At 37.9% G+C, this 22,305-nt stretch overlaps 1 protein-coding gene and 1 long non-coding RNA gene across 3 annotated transcripts in view; both read left to right on the top strand.

Moving 5' to 3' along the window:
* The window catches only part of tbl1xr1a (TBL1X/Y related 1a), a 326,002-nt gene that overhangs the window by 137,875 nt on the left and 165,822 nt on the right, over positions 1-22,305 (top strand). The gene's annotated exons all lie outside the window — the stretch shown is intronic.
* LOC137058626 (uncharacterized) lies at positions 18,734-19,846 on the top strand. Its single transcript, XR_010900765.1, has 3 exons — positions 18,734-18,835; positions 19,074-19,182; positions 19,758-19,846. It is a non-coding gene; the product is annotated as an uncharacterized lncRNA (long non-coding RNA).

The following is a 22,305-nucleotide window of genomic DNA, read 5'->3' as shown; positions in this document are numbered from 1 at the left end:
CAAGTAATACATCATTCAAAAGTTTTTTGTAAACTCAAAATAACAAGCAAAGATTGTAATGAAAACAAATAGGATGCTCGTTCTGCACGTCTCATAAATGAACCGAAACTCAGCGTATAGGCTCCTTGCCTCATAGACTTGCCTCATAGAAATATATCTATAGAAAGTTTGAAATGTCTTAATAAATTAACCAATTCATAATTAAGAAAAATAGGCTTCACTCTGCTTTTGAAATCCATATGAAATGTATAGGCTATAATATAATGTTTATTACGTATTATCTATGTATTATCTCTCTATAGGCGTGTTCACTATACTGCAGAGATGGCGAGTTAGCTTCATCAACTTCATCTTTGCTGCCGACACTGACACAAAAAAAAAATTTGTTTATTAATCAACAATTAAAATAACTTATCGCTATTTTCGCCAGTCATAATCATTCGTTTTGGCAGTTCTTTTTGCCAAGCTTTATGCGTGTGCATGAGTGCGGAAAAGGCTAAAATATTATGTAAACGCTCGTTATGGTTTAGTATTCTCTCCTGTATATATTAAGGTATTTAAATTTTATATAAATGTGTGATTAGTGGACTAATGGCTCAAATTAACAACTACTAGTTGACTAGAAAAAAACTTAAGTTGGGGACAGCTTTACTTGCGAAACAGCATGTCACAAAGGTCTTTCTGGGTTGAGCAGGTGGCCCTGAGTGGAATAAACGAGTGGAGAGGAATTTTCAGAAAGGTGTTTTCCGTTCCCGAGGAAAAATTACTACTCCACTCACATTCTCTGATTGCTATTCAGGGTGTTGAGTAACGATACATAGATGTTTCGGTAAGATCTCTTTCCTGAAAACACATTTAGCCCATATCAACTACACTGAACAGTTTTAGAGATAGTAAATAATTGGAGTGTTGGCTGGTTTCGGCAGACTTCTTATTCATTACACTGACTTCACCTTTCATTTTCCCTGATGGTTAGCGGGCTCTACTTCTCAGAAGTCATATTTTATATGTTAAATATGGTAATGTTCTTTCTTCACCTTGCAGATGCTGAAAGCCCCCTGTGCATCAATGTCTTAAAACAGTCATTAGCCACCTACCATTTTAAAGCACATAAGCGCTCAATGATTCCTGTAGATGCTTATCATTGTCGGTGCCTGGGGCTCCGAATAAAACTGTCCGGAGATCTCTCAGGCACCAAGGACATATTCAGAGCGTTAATCAGGATTGCTGATGTCTAAAGGTAAAATTACCTGGATTTAGTCTAACACACCACGTATGTTTAATGCTGTCATTATGTTAATGAATGTTTCAGTCTCTACCCAAATGTACACAAACAAAAAGCTTAAACCACAATGTACACATACACTATATTGCCAGAAGTATTGGGACATTGCACATCATTTTAATTCATCATTTAATTCAGGTGTTCCTGTCACTTCCATGGCCAAATATGTATAAAACCAAGCACCTAGGCATGCAGGCTGCTTCTATAAACATTTATGAAAGAATAGGTCACTCTCAGAAGCTCAGTTCAAGTGTTGTATCATGATAGGTTGCCACCTTTGCAATAAGTCCATTAGTAAAATGTCCTCACTGCTAAATATTCTATGGTCTACGTTAGTGGTATTATAACACAGTGATAGCAACAGCAACTTAGCCATGAAGTGGTAGGCCAAGTAAAATCAAAGAGCGGGGTCAGTGCATGCTGAGGTGTGCAGAAGCTAGGGCTGGGCGATATGGCCAAAATTTCATATCCCGATATAGCTCATTTGATATCCCGATAACGATATACATAACGATATAGCAATTTTTCTGTTAATTCAGTTTATGAATAGTCTATACAAAATTGCAATGTGAAAATGCAGTTTATACAAAACAAATAAAGGTAGTATGGACTACATTTTTATTTTATTTAGAACCTTTTTTTAAAGCAAGACTGTTGGTAAAGTTAACACCTGCCTAGGGATGTTAACCAATGACCGTTTGACCGATGGCTGACCGTATCAACGTTAACCAATCAAAGTTGACGGTTAAAATAAATAAAAAAGTGATCTCTAAATTAGGCTATTATAGACAGTGGACTAAACGCTACTACAGTTGGCCGTCTCATTCCAAAATCGTTTTGTGTGATTGAACATATCCCTCGCACTCAATTTTTCATAACTCGCCTGTTTTTAGGCTACTTAATAAACCAATAAAAACATTTGAAGCGAGGTCACAGCGTTTGGGTTTGCGCGCTCACAAGGTTTGCAAAAAGTAAACACTTGAGGTTAGAGCCAGGGCAGACGACAGGATGAAGCGTGCATTTCGCTTAAGATGGGCTTACATTTGGAAATATATTACATCTTCATTTCAGTGGTAACACATAAGGTGTTGATCGTCTTTCTTTATTATTGTTAGCACTACCTCGAACTAAAGCAGCGTCTCTTCGGAGCTGTCATTTTCTTAAATGAGCCGCGGCGATGATTCAAATTAGCTTTTAACGCTGGACAAATGCCTTTATTTTCAACGCGATCTTGTACCCAAACCATTTCGAAACTAAGGAACCATTTGTCCTCTGATTACAAACAAGCTCTTCTGCGGCGCGTTTGCGGGACTCGTGTTTTGCGCTGTGGGGGATTTAAAAAAAAGTGACGTGAGTGGAACTTGTGGAAAGGAGGCGGCAGCGCGTGTGTGTGTGAGTGAGAGAGCGAAAGAGAGACAGAGGGAGCGCGGCTCGCGGCTGTTATTTCAAATAGCGCAGCATATTTTAAACTAATCGGTTAACCGGTTTCAACCGGCTAATGAGGCTCGGTGGTCGGTCAAGAAAATGTTTAGTTTTCGCCATCCCTACACCTGCCATTAAAATATTTCAATATATGGCTATATGGTGTGCCACGCGTAAGCCCGTTACAGCGTCTGTGTCTGAAGTTTGTTTTGAGCGCTTATGCCACCACTCTGGCATAATTACTCTGAGAATTACCCTGGTCTGAACCGTGTCTACTACCGTCTTCCTCCATGTTTGTTTATGTATTGCAGCGTGCATGGCCATGCCGTGGCGTGAGGTGCATCTTGACGTAAAATTCTGCCATAAACGCCTTATCGTGGCGTAAGCGATAGAGCCTTATATAAAACGATAGACATTTTCTATCGTCCAGACGATATATTTCGTCATATCGCCCAGCCCTAGCAGAAGCCACCAAACTTTCTGCAGAGTCAAATGCTCCAGCCCTAAAAACTTTGTGTGGCTTTCTGATTAGCTCAAGAACAGTGCATAGAGAGCTTCATGGAAAGGATTAGACTAGACTAGCCACTGGACTAGAGTGACAAATCACGCTTCTGTGTCTGGCAATCTGATGAATGAGTCTGGGTTTGGTGGTTGCCAGGAGAACGGTACTTGCCTGATTACATTTTGTTGAGTGTAAAGTTTAGTGGAGGGAGGGGGGGGGTATGGTATGGGGTTGTTTTTCAGTGGTTGGGCTTAGACCAGTTCCAGTGAAAGGAACTCTTAATGCTTTACCATACCAAGAGATTTTGGACCTGATAGAACAACTTTAAGATTAATTAGATCAAAGACTGCAAACCAGGTCTTCTCGTCCAACATCAGTGTCTGACCTCACAAATGCACTTCTAGAAGAATGGTGAAAATTCCCATGAACACACTCTTAAACCTTGTGGAAAGCTTTACAAGAAAAGTTGAATCTGATATAGCTGCAAAAGGTGGGCCAAATCCATATTTAACCCTACAGATTAAGAATGGAGTGTCATTCAAGTTATGTGCTGATAAAGGCAGGTGCCCCAACAATTTTGACAATATAGTATAGATACCTGTTACTAATGAGAGCTCATCATAATATAACACACCTAAATCGCTGGTGGGTCCACAAGAGAACAATGACAACTCGGAAGGATACATGCTTCAGTTACCAAGAGTGGAGAGACTGCATTTTAACATCTGTGGCCTGGTTGCTTTACCAGTGACCACTTTATGATACAGTGGCAAATAATAGCCACTGTCAGAAAGAAAAGAAGAAAAAAGGTTTAAATATTCTCGGCTGCAGAACAAATCTTGAGTAGAGTCTGCAAGCAGATGACTCCAGCCAGCTGGAAGAACGTTCTATGATCTGATGAAACCAAAATTGAGCGTTTTGCCATCAGAATAAACAGCATGTTTGATGTAAAAGGTTGTGTATCATCAGAAACACACCATCCCCACAGTGAAGTATAGTGGTGGCAGCATGATGCTTCTCAGCAGCAGCCTTGGAAGGCTTTTGAGGGCATAGTGCAAAATTAATTGAGTAAAACCCTGGTTGAAATCCTGATGAAATCTCCAAGACTTCTAACAAATTATTGTCCTAAGTCACTGCGCATGACAATGACCCCAAACGAAAGCTGAAGCTAGTGAAACAATGTGAAAGTGCCCCTATTATACCACTTTGTTTTGGAGGTCTCCTACAACTGTTTACATGCATCCAAGGGCATAAAACGCTTACATTTTCTCATAATATACATTGCATCATCTCATTTTTTTCTCACAGTGTCTGAAACGGTCTCCTTTCCGTGAAGCTATTCTCCTCTGATTGGTGAGATGGCCCAATCTGTTGTGATTGATCTACCGCTTACTGTGTATATCAGAAACAAAAAATCAATTACCATATCTGAATTTCAATGGCATCCTCATGCCATTGTATATACATTGATTATTGTTGGTGTCGGTTTTACTTTATCAATTTGACCCTGAGAACTCATCCATTGGAAGTGTAAGCAAAGTGGATTTGCTTTCGCAGCACAGAAAACAGCAACTTTTCGAAATTCAGTGAAACAAATCAAATTGTTCCAGGCCTCAGCAACAGCTAGTGTTTGAGAGCAAGTCAATATAGACGTTGTTCGCCAATGAAGACCATAGGATCGTATTACTGATTAGTCGTTTCAGGCAGTTCTTTTGAGAGATACTAATCTGGGCTTTTTGATATTTAAAACTTTGCAGATATTTTACATTCAGAAACTACATTAGACACTACATGAAAGGTTATATTTTAGAAACACCCAATTGAGAATTTGAGCTTAAAAAATGCTAATTGAAAATCTGCAGTTTTGCAAACAAGAAATTTGTTGGTTCATAGTTCTAAAACTATAGCACTGTAGATGAGTCTGTGTTTGTCATACATGAGCCATCTATTTCAGAGATGAATGGTGGCACATCAGCTACAAAGCTTTCTTGTGCAATGTAAATTCCCCATAATTAAAACTTTCCATGTCATTATCTGGGTTCTTCATGCATCTATTTGTTTTGAGATCCGTCTTTTGAATCTGTCATTACATAAACACTGTACCCGCCCATCAGCATACACACAATCACTAACTAAATTCACTTAAACTATAAACCAACAAAGAAGAAGAAAAACTGGATCGAACAATGAGCCCAGTGCTAACACACAGCCTATTCTTTATCCAGACGCTTCCTTACTAAAGTAACATACAAGAATGTGCATGTATTTCTGTCAGCAAAAAGAACATGGTTTGGCTCTCTTTACAGAACATGTCTATTCATATTTTCCAGCTTGCATATTTGGGTTTCAAAGCACATAGCTATTGAATGCAAAGTCAGAATAATTAGTTCCCTGTCTGCATATTCTTTGGCACTAAGTGTTCCCCTTTGGTCCATCTGAGGGGTTTAACATGTTTCTGCTTGTGCTGTCAATCAATTAAATCACAGTTCATCAAATATGTTTAAGAAAATCCCCAAATGAAGACATTACGTTATTTTGGCAGACAAGTAAATCACTGAATAGCCATTACAAAAAGGGGCTTTAGAAGTCTGCAAGTTGTTTGTCAACCTGTCTGAGTTACAGGGAACGTTTGCATAGGACTGGTTTTTTGTATTCCTGACAATAATGTAAAAATGTGTACCTTGAATGCAATGTAAGTCACTTTAGATAAAAGTGTCTGCCAAATGCATAAAATGTAAAAATGTAAATTTTATATTTATATATATTCTATATTCTATAGGTATTTCTAAATTGTTGGTCTATGCAAATAAGCCCTAGACTTGATCTTTGGCTGTTGAGACTGTTTTTTTTTTTTTTTTTTTTTTTTTTTTTCTGGGTCACACCATAAGAGCCACACAAGATCATCAGAATTAAATGGTTACACTTGTATAATTCCAGTGTAATAGATACACCTTTAAATAGTGTACAAGACCTTTAACTTTGTTGCAGTTTCCATAAAAATATCAAGCCGCACAACTGTTTTTAACATTAATAATTAATAATAGATGTTTCTAGCAATTAAATCGGCATATTCAAATGATTTCTGAAGTACCACGGGACACTGAAGACTGGGGTAATGTCGCTAAAATAATTACACTATAATTATATTATACAGTTTGTGGTTGCACTTTATTTTAAAGGGTCATTGTTACAGTGTAATATATTTAAGTAGGGTTATGATTAGGTAATATTTAGTTACTACATGTACTTTAGGGTTAGGGGTAGGATTATGCTTTGGTTTAGGTTTAGTTTGGTCACATTTTTCTATGGCTGATTTTGTCCCCAACTTTTTTTCTAAAGCTTTTCTTTGATCAAAGAGAAAATTTAACCAAAAATGACAATTATATAATCATTTACTCACCAGCATGTTGTCCCAAACGACATGACGTAAAGCGCATTACAACGCAGTTTCATTTGTAAGTGTTAGTTAACTACATTAGTTAACATGGATAATAATGAACTGCATTTATTATTCTTAGTCAATATGAATTTCAACATTTACTAATATTACAATCAAAAGTTGTATTTGTTAAAGGTGCACTATGCAACTTTTCGTCCACTGGAGGGCGCCTATTCTAAACGGCTCGTGAGTACCGGGACTTTTATTATGACGGGACGGGACACAGTCGCCGGGCGCTCGCACTTCCGCTTTTTTCGGTCAGGTAAAAACAGCTATTTTTATCATATCAGATACATTTAAGGGGCCAAGGGCTTCGGCCAACTGTCCACTCTCTTCCCTGAACTGAAATGAAGTAGTGGGCTGTACTTTCCACACGATTGACATCAGGTTCAAGTACGCCAGGTTGGCTGGTGGTATATTTTTACCCTTAATTTTTACACATGACACCTTAAAAGGGGTACTTCCGCGCTTGGAAGATTAGTCATCAATGTAGTAGAAATGTGAAATTATTTTTGAATTTGGTGCCTTCTAGACTGAGAAAAGACAGAAAATGTATTTTTGTCTCATGGGGATGAAAGACTACAATTCCCAGAATGCTTCGCTGTCCTGTGAGGCCATTCCCAAAGCCATCTACTTGATTACTGTGACTGGGTTGGTGAAGACACTACAATTAAAAACTGAGCGTGTCTGTTCAATATAATGAGTGAGTCGTTATATCGAGTATCACAGCACTGAGCACTAACTGCAGGAGTCAGATAAATGAGCTGATGAGCTCTCGTGATGAGAGCTGAGGTAATCGCGACTACACTCGCGGCATACATTCACAACGCGCGTTCAGTTTGGCGTGTTTTAGTTCATGCCTTTGCAAGCTTAACTTTCATAGAAATTAATTTGAGAAGTTAAAAGACTTACATTGCTCACCATAGCTCCGTTTAAATGAGTGCCTGTAGCTGAGCTGAGCTCTGAGTGCGATCTCCATCCCCCATGCGCGGGTTCAAAACATGTGGAAATGGCTCCCTCTGCGGGCTGTAGTCTTTAGCCTTTGGCCAAACATTCCTCCTATGACGCAAATATCGTCAATTTGCATCATAGGAGGAATTTTTCCAGAAATAAAATGCATAAATCTCTTGTCTCAGGGGGATATGAGGGGGGAAAGCACAATCATTTGAATATACTCCAGGGTTTCTACTGATACAAAGCCATATGCTAATCGCTGAAGTAACTCTTTAACATTAAATAATGCAAACAAATGTATTGCTCATTGTTAGTTATGTACCTTATTGTAAAGTAGTACCGATATTTTAAAAAATGTTTGTTTACCATTGACCTACTGTGGACAAAAACAAACACACACTGAGACATTTCTCAAAATACCTTATGTGTTCCTCATAATAAAGTAAATCATGCAAATTTGACCGGAGGGTGAGTAAATAATTATAATTTTCTATCCTTTTCCTTTTAACAAAGTGACACCCATGTGTTCAAGTGAACAAAAGTGCTTTGTAACAATAGTGTTTTGTACATTTTAAAAGGCCTGAATAGTTTTTCCTGGTAACATTTTCTTTTCTTTTTACTTCATACTGACTTTAGTTTTCCACCGTTTATCCAAATACCCTCTCCAGAACACCACTGAATCACACTGTGTATGATGCACATGACATGCTATTGAGCTTCTTTTACAAATGTGTTCTAGGACGGAGGTGTGAGAATCAATGTGGGACCTGTCATTCCAGTTCCTAAAAGTCTCATCAATCAGTTCAGACGTGAATGTCTCGGGTAACACTTTTACTTTGACTTTTGGATCTGTCAGAGTCATTCATTGTCAAATAAAAAGGAGGTCATATGAGGCTAAAATGATTGCAACAAATATGAATAACCGCACAATTTGTATTTCTTCTATACTGAGCATTTAAGCACTGTTTATAGGTTTGGTTTCCAATATTAGTGATTTGATATAAGCATCCATTATACAATGCCATAGGTCAGTACGATTTTTTTAAAGGGGTCATGAACTGGATATTTTTATTATTTTATAATGTTTCCTAAACTTTGAATTAGAAATGAATGGCTATTTCCATCTTGTTTGTTGCCCTCTGAGTCAGAAGGGGCGTGCCTGCTGTGAGACATCTTTGCATATGAAAGTAGTATTACATGTGGAACCCTCTTGAATACATTTACTACATTTTTACAATCACAGCTATCAAGATAAACAAATTGTGAAAAGTGTGTGTGTGTGTGTGTGTGTGTGTGTATATATATATATATATACACACACTCACCTAAAGGATTATTAGGAACACCATACTAATACTGTGTTTGACCCCCCTTTTGCCTTCTGAACTGTCTTAATTCTACGTGGCATTGATTCAATGCTGAAAGCATTCTTTAAAAAAGTTGGCCCATATTGATAGGATAGCATCTTGCAGTTTATGGAGATTTGTTGGATGTACATCCAGGGCACGAAGCTCCCGTTCCACCACATCCCAAAGATGCTCTATTGGGTTGAGATCTGGTGACTTTGGGGGCCATTTTAGTACAGTGAACTCATTATCATGTTTAAGAAACCAGTTTGAAATGATTCAAGCTTTGTGGCATGGTGCATTATCCTGCTGGAAGTAGCCATCAGAGGATGGGTTCATGGTGTTGACATGGTCAGAAACAATGCTCAGGTAGACCGTGGCATTTAAACAATGACCAATTGGCACTAAGGGGCCTAAAGTGTGCCAAGATATCATCCCCACACCATTACACCACCACCACCACCACCACAGTGGTAACAAGGCATGATGGATCCATGTTCTCTGTTTACTCCAAATTCTGACTCTACCATCTAAATGTCTCAACAGAAATTGAAACTCTCAGACCAGGCAACATTTTTCCAGTCTTCAACTGTCCAATTTTGGTGAGCTCGTGCAAATTGTAGCCTCTTTTTCCTTTTTGTAGTGGAGATGAGTGGTACCCGGTGGGGTCTTCTGCTGTTGTAGCCCATCCGCCTCAAGGTTGTGTGTGTTGTGGCTTCACAAATGCTTTGCTGCATACCTCGGTTGTAACGAGTGGTTATTTCGGTCAAAGTAGCTTTTCTATCAGCTTGAATCAGTCGACCCATTCTCCTCTGACCTCTAGCATCAACAAAGCTTTTTCGCCCACAGGACTGCCACATACTGGATGTTTTTCCCTTTTCACACCTTCTTTGTAAACGCTATAAATGGTTGTGCGTGAAAATCCCAGTAACTGAGCAGATTGTGAAATACTCAGACCGCCCATCTGGCACCAACAACCATGCCACACTCAAAATTGCTTTAATCACCTTTCTTTTCCATTCTGACATTCAGTTTGGAGTAGTTTGGAGTAGGGCTGCAGCTATCGATTCTTTTTGTAATCGATTAATCTACCACTTAATCGATCGATTAATCGGTTAATCAGATAATAATTAGGCCTGCTTTTTCTTTATTAAAGAGCAATAAGAGACAATAAGACGGGTATCTTAAAATTAACATCTAATTTGTTTTCTTTTTAGAAAAATTAAGTTTTATTGCTGAAATTGCATACATTAATAACTGTGAAACTAAATTTTAATGCATACAATTGCCATACTAAATAAAAATCTATGTCAAATTACTTTAAAAAGGTAAACATAGCTCAATCTAAAACTAAACCTACAACCAATAAATCTAAATAGTAGTAATATAAATAACAGTAATGCCAATATAAATATAAATATTCTATAAATTCTATATAATATAAATATTCTAATAATCTATAAATATTCTATAAATAATATAAATAACTAAACATTGTATTTATGTTGTGCAACTTAACTTTCATGTATCAGCTTCAGCTCAGGCATGACATAAGCATTTACTGTCTTATTTACTCCTTTACTGGAGCAAAACATATTGGACAGGTTAACTTGGAGCAAGAGATGTGCGGATCAGCTCTATCGTCACCGAATCAGCTGTTAGAAGCAAACCATCCACCCGCACCTGGTAGTCACAACTTCAAATCCTCTGTGTTAAGCGCGATGCTATCGTCACATATTAGCTACACTGAAGAAGGTTGCTAAACAAAACAAAAAAACTTATTTGGCAAAATTACATTTACATAAACCAGGGTCGACTTACACGGAGGAATAACCGCTATGCGTGATCAAACGCGAGATATGTTTAATTCAGTTAAAGTACATCACACATGCTGATCTTTTGAGCTAATCATTCATCATTGTAACACAGCTTGTTTTAAGTTAGTAGCTATAAATATGATTAAAGTGTGATTAAATTACACAAATCAATGAAAGCACGCAGCTCTGAGCTCTGAAAGCACGAGCGCTGCTCATCACAAACGCGCGTGCGTGTTACAGCTTGTTCTGATGTTTTATTGCGCCTAGTATTGAGAACATCTAATGGTGCATTTCGAAGATATTATCAAGTAGGATATATAAAGTCTCATTAAAGATTTCACACACATCACAATGACGGTGATCCATGTGCAAAGCTGCAAACTCCATCGCGTTCATGTGTTTGGAGTTGCTCGCATCTCCTCAGCTGACGCGTGTACTGCCGCAAATTAAACTTAAATGTTCAGCGTCGCATCCTGAAGCTCAACACACAGTTGTCTTCATTTAAAAACAGCGATATTAAATGATATTACCAGTGCTGATGCCCGCCCGCTCTCTCTCTCTCTCTCTCTCTCTCTCTCTCTCTCTCTCTCTCTCTCTCTCTCTCTCTCTCTCTCTCTCTCGCATTGCGGTCTTTGATCTCGACATGAGCTGAAAACGAAAGTTAAAGAACGACACGCATTCATTGCGTTTTAGCGTGATATGAGAGTTCCGCGTCTTTATTAAAATCAACATATTAACGATTTCTCTCATCCACCTGCAATTTTTGGAATGTTTATACACACCTGAACCGCGGATATAACCGCAATCCGCTCATACTCCGAGTCCTTACACAAAAAATGTATTTTTGCAATATCTGTGTGTAGTTAAATGGACTAAGCGAAGCATCGAGGCAGATGATTTTGCCTCGAGGATTTTTTTGATTCGATTAACTCGAGTTACTCGATGAATCGTTTCAGCCCTAGTTTGGAGTTCAGCAACTGCCATGTGATTGGTTGATTAGAAAATTGCAATAATGAGAAATTGAACAGGTGTTCCTAATAATCCTTTAAGTGAGTAATATATAAATTTGGGTTAATAATACCTGTTGATTATTGACAATGGTACAGGAACACTTTAATTGTTCCTATTCAAGGTTAAGTTGTTAGTGCTTATGTTTAGAAAAATTGTTAACCTGTATTTATAAACTCGGTATGCAAATATGGTTTAGCAGAGTCATTCTCTCTGATTGGCTTATGAAAGTAATGGTCCCACCTCCTTTAGCGGCAGGTGTATTCTTATTGGTGGGTTACGACTGACGCAAGAGAGAGAACGAGAGATAGAGTGGGCGCGGAGTTTTTAAAAAAGTTGTTATTTTAAGTGTAAAGGGGGTGTTTTCACAACAAATTCACTCTGTCAGTGTTTTTAAGAGTTTAAATATCGTTTGCGGTCTCCTTGGAGTATTAAAAATGAGTTTAATGGACTAAGTATCACGTAAGCAGCACTGTTTACGTTTGGACAAAGACCGTTATTTCAAGTGACAGTTGCTGAATCATCGTGAGAAGGGGAGTAACGTTGACTCGAGAATGACACCGTTGGAGGACAGACGCGATCGCTGATCGGATTGCTTTAAGTCACTTGTTTATCACCGAAGGACCACCCCAGATAGTGCTCGTAAGTCCCTGCGAGTTCCTCTGGCACCGCTGGATAGTAACGTTACAATGCGTTGCTGAAGAGTTTCCAGCCGGCATAGGAGCAATTGAGAACCGGAGCGGGCCGCTTGACCTACGTGTTTGATTTAACGTTACCTATACCTGGATCGAGGTACTGTCCATTGTTTCTATTGCTCATTGGAGTGAAGAGGCCATTTGTGTTTTACGGGCCTTAACGCACCCTAGCAACGACTCAGGCCTGTAGTGGTGGGATTGGTGAATGTGTGTGTGTTTGCGCGTGCACATGTGTGTGGGCCCACATTTATTTACATTTGATGTCTATATGTTTACTATTGTTATTGTTTCGTTATGGTTACAACAAACCTTAACATTACATAGACTGAGGGTCTAATTTTCCTGCCTTTATGAGACTATAGGTTGGTGTGTATTTTATTACGACAGGTTCAGTCAGCCGAATACTGAGATTGATTTATAGAGGGTTGCTGTTGATACAATCTACTCAGTAGAGAATTTAAAGTTTACAGTCCCTTTATTGGGGTGCGAATATTACTTGTTCTATTACTATTTATTGTATTGGTTTATTCAACCTATCCTCCAAAAAAATACCAGTCTATAGGTCGTTTTTCAAGCACCTTATTACGACCTATATTTACATTTTAAAGTCTTGCGCCCTCTAGCTGGCGTAAAAATAATGACTGTCGTGTTGCGTCTGACGTCATGAAATGACGTATGACTGTCGTTACCAATCAAAATGCATATTAATTTTAATGCAATGTGTGGAATTTTTACCACCATTTGTCATATTTCCATTTAATAAAAATATTAATTATAAAAATAATACCCACCCCATCCCTAAACCTACCCAGGGATTTATAGTGCATACACACTTTATGAGCACTTGTGTTCTCTGGGATCGAACTCATGATCGCATGATCATATGTTGTTATTGTTTAGTGCAATGCTTTACCAACTGAGCTATACAAATCCTGAAATATTAAGCAGATAAAAGGGAAAAATACTTTTAAATGAAAGCGTCCTGCTGTCAATAGTAGCACAACTTTAGAAAAAGCTCCTGCGTGTCGTATTTAATTAATTAAAATATTGTCGATAGGGGCGCAACTTTAGTAAACGCTCCCATAGGTCATATTTCAAGGAAGTGACAAACGACCTATATAGGCGTATTGTTTGGAGGACATGTTGGGTTTATTTATTGACATATTTATCTATTTATTCTCATTTTAAGTATTTTATATCTACACTCTGTGATAATAAAATCTTATAGTGTGATATTTAACTATACTTACCTGTATTGTGAAGTCGTTTAACGTTTTTACCACATCTATAACTTATTACAAAAAAAAGGAAGTTAAGGATCAGTTTATAACTAATTTAATACCAGAGGTAGGAAATAACTAATAATAACTTGTCGAGAGACATATTTTCTGAACCCGAAGGATGGAACTTAGGAGTGGTGACATCCTAAGAGGGCAGGCGACGCTATATATATATATGTGTGTGTGTGTGTGTATATATAACTGAATCCAAACTTTTGAATGGTAGTGTATATCAAATCATACATTTTACACAAAAAAAGTCTTGATCATTAAAGCACCTCGTTGAGCCACTTAAAATATAGTTAAACTTCTTGGTAGCATAAAATAAAGATGAAATATGTCCTTGTTTGGTCCAAGAACTATACTTTTGGTGTTTTGAGCCCCAGCGTGCTTAGAATTACAGTGCATACACTTGTGTGGCAACTGAACTGAAGAGCCCCTTTGGCTCAGCGGTCCCATAGAGGAGTATTGTTGGCCAAATCAAACACATGCTCCATATTCCCCAGCTGCAGGAAGAGTTTGAGAATAGAGCAGACAGCATGTGAAACAGCTCTTTAGTGGGACCTTCGGAAACCTTTCTAACATTATGGTGTCAAGAGGGAGCAAAAAAGGCGAGAACTTGAAGACAGAGAGGGTTTTCACACTCGCTAAGTGTTTGGTTCTATTATGAGCGCTTGTGTTCTGTGAGTTGTCAGTGAGCTCAGATTCATTGGGAAATTAACTGGCTCTGCTCCCTCGGCCTTTAAACTAACATAACAAGAAAAGACAGGAAAAGGAATAGAGATAATGCATATACAAGTTCCTTTGTGGCTTTCCCTTGTAGCATGATGATTATTTGGCATCAGGAAAAATTTCTGTACTAAAGACAAAAAGGAAAATATGATTTACAAGATGGAGTTTACAGGTACAAAATAATGAAACTAGAAGAAAACAAATGTTAATGCAATTTAATCAACAGTGCAGCCTGGTGCCATTACTTCCCCCGGGTAAATGGCACACACTTTACCTCTGCGTGATGTAAAAGTAAACAGGACCAGATGACCTTCCACCGTTCCAAGTTTCTGTTTGTGTGCCCATTGTAGGCACTTTCGACTGGACAGGCGTCATCATAGGCACTCTTACTGGTCTGCATCTAGTCAGCCCCATTAGCAGCAGTGTGATACACTTGTGACAGATTATTCACATAACCATTATTTTAAAAAATTGTGACTTGTGCCACAGTAGACCTTCTGTTGGCTCGGACCTTAGGTGGCCAAGACCCTGTTTGCCCCTTATCAGATCACTGTTGGTAAATTATCACCACTGCTGAACAGGAGCAGCACACGAGCCTTGCCGTTTCAGACCCATTCGCATTGCCATAAAAATGTGTCCCTTGTCAAAGTCGCTCAGATCTTTATTCCTGCCCTGCATTCAACACATTGATTACGGGAACTGGTTGTTTACTTACCATTTAATCTACCCATACCTTAATTTGTGGCCTTGTAGGAAATGGTCAATGATATTCACGTCACCTGTGACTGGTCATGATGTTTTGGCTCTATTGTAATTTGTTATAGCCATTAAAGCTTTGTTGCGTTTAATCAGGGAAGGAGACAGACCACTTGTAGGATGGATTGGAGAGGAGAAATAGAAAATGGATTGGAGAAATAGAAATAATCAATATGAATAACTGTAGGAATGGAGGCAAAAATTATGATACCATTGTCAGATTTTATTTGGTTTTGAATTTCTGTTTTGATTATTCTTTCCCCTTATTCTGTCTCCTAATTTTCTGGGAGTAGTCATGGAGGAACTGGGTCAGCATGTTGTATTTGTCACGCTGGAAGGGCTCTTCTACACTGTTATTTTTAGAGTAATTAAAACTTGTATCTTTGTTGTGAAAGGCTGGAGGTCTAGGAGAGGCAGAAAGGAATAAAATGACTAACTGTGTTAGCCGGGTCCCAGTCAGTGCTGTTTGTAATGTTTGGTGCTGAAGAAAAGCCTGGAGCAGTGATGCACGCATTGTCCGTATTATTATCATAATAAGGGCTGGGTATCGTTCAAAGATTTTCAGTATTGATACCAATACCTTGATGCCGGTTCCTGAACGATACTTTTTCCGATAACACATTTATTTGTCTGTTTTAACAAGAATACATTACCAAAAAAAAAAAAAAATGTTTTTTGTCTACTTTTTTTGGACTCAAAGACTAGGGGGCAGAATATATGCCTTGTGCTCAAGCGGACATCAACCGCTTCAAATATAATTCCTTTTTAATATAATATATATATATATATATATATATATATATATATATATAGGTATCCTGGACACACTGATCAGTCTGTTCTGCGGTGGGAAGATATTATAGCATTTTTATGCTTATTCACGCTTTCTGTATTATTTTAACATATGCCTTCCAGAAGCTTTTAATACCATGATTAAGTTTAGATAGATTTATGGTTGCAGTTAAGCTTTATGTTGTGTATATGCTTGATAAATGAGTAGCATTTCTAATGACAGTTTTGCACATCCTATAAATCTTTTATATTTTTTTTTTATTTTTTTTTACATGATTGAGTTTCACAAGTAGATGTATTTTAGATTTTGCATAGAATAGAGCAATGAATTCCATTAGACAAGAATATGAATTTTAACAGTGAAATGGCTCAATCCTATTTTAGAGACTTATTTTCCCATTAGATGCTTATGCAATAGTGATCTCATATTACTGCAGTCCACATGGCTGCTGGATGTTGTAGCATCTGTTATTCATACTCGTATATTGGCTTCCACAAGGCATATGCAATGCAGCGTTAAGCTAGGAACACTGACACAATAAATGTAGCATTACACATAATTGTCTTTCTGTGCATCATAGACAGAATGGAAGAAGAGAAATAAGCAAGTGAGAGAGAGAAAGAAGGACAGATAGAGTCATCTCTATTTAGAAGGCAATCAGCCGTTTTGTAATGGCAGATTAGAGCGTATAATTTTTTCTGTTTTCTGCAGTGTTCCTGCGTGACTTTTGCCCAATTCCTCACGCTAAAAATAGCCCTGCTGAGCACACACTTTGGTGAGAATGCTGGATCTCTCTCTCTCTCTCTCTCTCTCTCTCTCTCTCTCTCTCTCTCTCTCTCTCTCTCTCTCTCTCTCTCTCTCTCTCTCTCTCGCTCTCTCTCTCTCTCTCTCTGTCTCTCCCACCCCTCTACCTCCCTCCATTTTTTCCCTTCTTTTTCAGGCCAACCCCCACCCTCATGCCACAATCTTATACAGCAGGGGCTCAACCTTTTTTGGCCCACAAAACATCTTTTGTAGGATATCACAAGCATGGATCCTAACTGTCAAATTACACCCTTAAAGAAGAATGACAATTGTCATCATTTATTCACCCTCTTGTTGTCCCAATCTATATAAATTTTCCTTCTGTGGATCATAAAATAACATATTTTGTGAAAAATCCCTGTATTTTTTATCCGTACAACACAAGTCAATAGTAACCAAAACTGTTTCACCAGAAAAAAATAATTAAAAATGTAAATGAATAAAGTATCAATCAGTCAATTTTGTGTTTTGCACAAAGGTTTGGAAAGACATGAGGGTTAGTTCAATTCATTTGGCCATCTCTTCATTAACCCCTTGTCTAATGAGCAAGTTGGGCTTATGTGTCACACTGCAGCTTATCAAATACAAAGATAGATTAAAAATGAATATATTCATAAATTAGTATTTGTATATGGATAGATATAATGGATGGATAGAGTATAGACTGTGTCTTATTCAAACACTAATGTATCTGTCACATTGCAGTCAGCTGTTTGGCTATATACTGGTTATGAATCTGAATAAGAAACAGATTGTAATGTGCTTTAATAAGAGCTCTCCTTTCCTCTCTCCTCTGGCTCTGTCTTTGTCAGAGCCAATGAATGGAACATCATTACAATTTTTTTGTTATAGTGCTGAAAGAGTCTTTATATTTCACCTCTGTTCTGATCATTGCATTTTTGAAGGTCAAGTTCAGCTATGATTAACCACACTGAGCCAATGCCTCATTTTTAAACACCTCCCTCTAGAGATATAGATCCATTTCCTGCTTATTCCTTTTTTTCTTTTTTCTTTTTTATCTCCGACATAATGGACAACCTTTTAAGTGAACAAAGTTTGCAGCCATTTCTGTAGAGTAGTAAGAGACTTGCAACACAAAGATCATGGATTCGAATTCCAGGCAATGCATGAACTGGTTAAATATGTACCCTGAATGCAATGCAAGTTACCTTTGATAAAGGCTTCTGCTAAATGCATGAATTGAATGTACATCGGGAAAATCTCACTTCATTCATTATTGTGTAAAGGTCACAAAATTAAAGAGTGAACTGGTGTGATTTAAAAAAAAAAAAAAAATTCAGGCCAAAACTAAGTTTGTTTCAGGCGATTAGATAACAGGTAGGTGTGGCTCTGACTGGCTCCGCCTTCTTTGACACGGTCAAATTCTGCTTTCTTTACTGATATTTTCTCAACATTGTGATTTTTGTTGTGCTTATTTTTTATTGAGAGGAAAATGTGCATATTTACATATCCATATAAAACTAGAACTACCAGAATTCTATAACTACTAAAATGGCCATAGTGTGCACTAGACTGCATCGAATGTCATTTTTGTAATTTCATATTTATATTTGAAGCTTCTATTAAGGTTTTAGAATTAAGCTTTATATGTCTGTTCTCATATTTTATGACAGCATCACACTAAAAAAGTGTCAAAATCCAAAAATTTTATAAAATCATTGAATAATATGGTAAATGGACTGCATTTATATGGCGCTTTTAACAGACCCTATGGCCATCCAAAGTGCTTTACATTTTTTGCATCACATTCACCCATTCATACACCGACGGCGGTGTCAGCCATGTAAGGCACCATCCAGCTTGTTGGGAGCAGCTGGGGTTAGGTGTCTTGCTCATGGACACCTCGACACTTGGTCAGGTGGAACCGGGGATCGAACCACCAGCCTTCCGGTTTATGGACAACCTGCATGAACCACTGAGCCACTGCCGCCCCAATAATATGGACTAAATGGAGTACCGAGCGACAAGCGAACGTAGATGGGTATGCATATACAATCTTTTTTGTAATATATAATTGTGTAAGAGCTACTAGACCATGCGCAAGAGAGCGTGCCTCAATTTGTGAACAATGTTTTTTCACCACAGTGAAAATGTTTTTGAAAGTCTAAATGCCATCAAATATGGATTGAAAAATATTTCATCAGATAAAAACACATTGTGGATTTTGGAAATGATTAGATCTATCTTTTTTCAATACATTTTGACTTTTGATCTTTCAGCGCTCCAAAGTTATTGGAAATGTTCGGAAACATGCAGCCACCAGCATCATCAAGGCTTTGAAGCGAGGCTAAAACCCCAGACAATCTCTTTCTTGTTGACATTTCAAAGGTAAAGCTACATTTTAGCTTAGCAATAGCATATGAAAACAACTAGGAAGTTGCTTGGCAACAGTGACATGCATCTTCACTGGCAGGGAAAACTAGCACTCAAATAACTGAAATAACAGTTATATATGCGACATACACCATCTGTTATGTGTACAGTCAATTTGATTGTTGTGGTCGTATACTCTAGGTAGAAATACGATTTTTTATGTAATTTTGATTTAAAATAAGGATATTAGAACCAAATATACACAAATTTAGGAATGTCAGGGTACTATAGGTATATGGGTTTAATTTCAACAAAGTTATTATATTGCAAAATTGAATTACAGTCGTAATGACTGCCTTGGTAGTTCTAGTGCTAAATGCTGCTCTCAGTAGCGTGGGCAGAGGATGTTTACTAACATTGAACAGCTGCAAACGTATTTCGAAATAATTTTTACCCCTAAGCGAAGAACGAAAAATAACTTTGCCATGAGTATCGGAGCCTTAAGAGTCGCTGCAGGCATCTGCTTGTGCAGCGCTCTGATGTACTTGAGACTTTAGTGGACTCCAGACTATGTGTGTTTGTGCTCACAGGGGCCTCATCCTGTTGTCATTTGAGCAGACATCTGAGAAGGACCACATTTCATGCTGAATCCACTCCAACTTGCAGAGCGGTAAATCAACACAATCTGTCTCCATTTTAAATTAACTTCCAGTAATGTGAACAGTTACAGTAAATCTATAGAGCTCTCATTTGAATGCTCTCATTATACAGCTCTTCTTTCACTCTCTAACAGTAAACTGAAAGACAGGAGGTGACATCACACAGATGGGAAAATAGTGCTTTGGCCACAATATTTCTATCTGAGACAAATTTGCGGGATTGTAAATGGTTTCTGTCATCATAGGGCCAAATCGACAGTCTTAGATCCGCTGTTGCTCACAAATCAAATTGGCTTCATTGGGGTTGATGTTGAAACGGTCATTGCCATATCTGAATTTCAGCTCCAAAGTCATCTTCTGTACTTGTATACAAACTTTGGCATCGGTTTTAATGTTTCAACTGGCGAGTCTTCATCCCTTGGAAGTGCATGCAAAATGGATTAGCTTTCGCAGCACAGAAAATAGTGTCTTCTCGACATGTTGACAGCACAATCCAGACTCTTCCAGGCCTCAGCTACGACTACAGTGTTTTGGAAGTAGATGTTGTTTGCAGGCAGCCAATGAAGGCCATAAAATAGCATTATGTAAATTTGTTACAAACCTATGTAGGTTTGTTCAGGAATAGACCTGTCCTGATAATCAATAAATCAATTAATCGATTAAAAAAACATGAGTTTGATAATTTTTCCGGCTGCGATAATTCCCATTTGCATGCTTGTTTGTTTCCCTCGTTCCCTCTCTCGCTGACTGCACACACAACTGGGGAGGTGTTTATACTCGACGTCCAGACTGGGTGCTGGCGTGATGAGACGCCATCCTCGGTCAGCTTCGCCTAGATCTTGAGCTTCTTCGGTTGCAGAGCCGCACGCAAAGTTACAAAAGTTAAAGTGCACAACGCCAAGCAAAATGGGTTCTCACTAACTCTGCGTTTGTCATTTTTGCCGTGCGCACCCTCGCGCTTATGCGGACGCGTTGAGTAAAAACAAGGCTTAAAGCTAAACTGAAGTTGGCAGTTTGATGAATGCAAGTTAATTCTTCAGTTCAATCTTTGTGTGCTAAAAAAAGGCACATAAGTTCGTGTAGAGATAGCAATACACATTCACTTTTTTTGCCAAATAAATGAAAAGCATGTCATCAGTTTCTTCTCTCTTGATGTATCAAAATCTCACATAGCTTTCCTCAGAGATGGTCAAGTCAAGTTCAGTTTCCGTCAGATTTCTTTTTGCAGCGTTGAGCATTAAAACCAATCACGTTTCTGTCGAGCATGATGGCCAATCAGAAGCGTTCATATTAGTCATCGCTGAAAGAGTTGTGTTCAGTGCACGCTCTCTGTCTGAATTCTGACTGGAGCTCGCAAATTCTCCCATCATCATAAACAACAAAGATTGGATGCAAGAGATTAATGTTGCAGTATCATCACTTTCCGTGATTTTAACGTGAGTGTTTGTGAGAGCATTTAAAATCGCGCTAGATCTAAAGTCATGGATGGACTCACAATCAGTCACATTCTCTCCCTTTCTGTATAACGTTAGTTTATTCTGGTTAATATAATTTATTCATCTAGCTGGTAAGTTCATATGTTCTATTAATGCATAAAAAGCATTCATATAATTTGTAAATGGTTGTAAGATTCCTTTATCCGTGTAGTCAGAATATATGACGTGTAGATTCCCCAAACACAAAAGCATTTTATGTATCTATTAAAGCATTACATGACAATAATGACTCTGTAAAGAGTTAATTAATTTGATAATTTGAGTAGCATTAAACAGTCTGTGTAAATTAACATGCTATTTCAGATGCAGCTTCTGTTCCAACTTTGCAGTGTAAAAATGTCTTTTGTTAATGATAACATTTTATTGATAACAGTCTATATAGTATTCTGATTAATTTAAGTAATTGGTTAAATTTAAGAATTTGACAAATGACAACGCAGGTAATCATTAAAAATTGCACTTATAAATGCTCATGGAAATCAATTGCAAGGAGCCCCTTAATGGAACATGTCATTTCTGACCCTTGCATGGGGAAATGTCTGGCATTTTTAGTTTGTATAAGTATATATTGTAGAAATTAAAAATAAAAATTCAACCAGGGATGATGATTTTTTTTTTTAAATCTTCTTGGTTGTGGTTACCCAATTTTGGTCAGACAGAATGTTTTTCTAACCATCTTTTGTATTTTGTATTAAACCACATAGCTTGTTGTTTTAATTAATTAATTAAAGATATGCTGTGTTTTGACATTTCAACATGGATATTTTACTTATTTGACATGTATACACAGACATTTGATTGAAGCTTAGGTCATGAATATTTGTAATCTCAGTCTCCGCTCTCTCCTGTAGCAACTTGACAGTGGTGTGTTGAGGGTCTACTGAATGATGTAATTGTTGTAGATTGCAGACATGTGTGACGTGTCCCCCTTCTTCTCATCTCCGTTTCTCTCTCTCTCCCTCTTAGGCTCTCTGAATTTCAGT

Source organism: Pseudorasbora parva, chromosome 22, assembly GCF_024679245.1.
Source record: "Pseudorasbora parva isolate DD20220531a chromosome 22, ASM2467924v1, whole genome shotgun sequence".
In the NCBI taxonomy this organism is placed as follows: Eukaryota; Metazoa; Chordata; class Actinopteri; order Cypriniformes; family Gobionidae; genus Pseudorasbora; species Pseudorasbora parva.
This window is presented reverse-complemented; position numbering and strand designations above follow the sequence as displayed.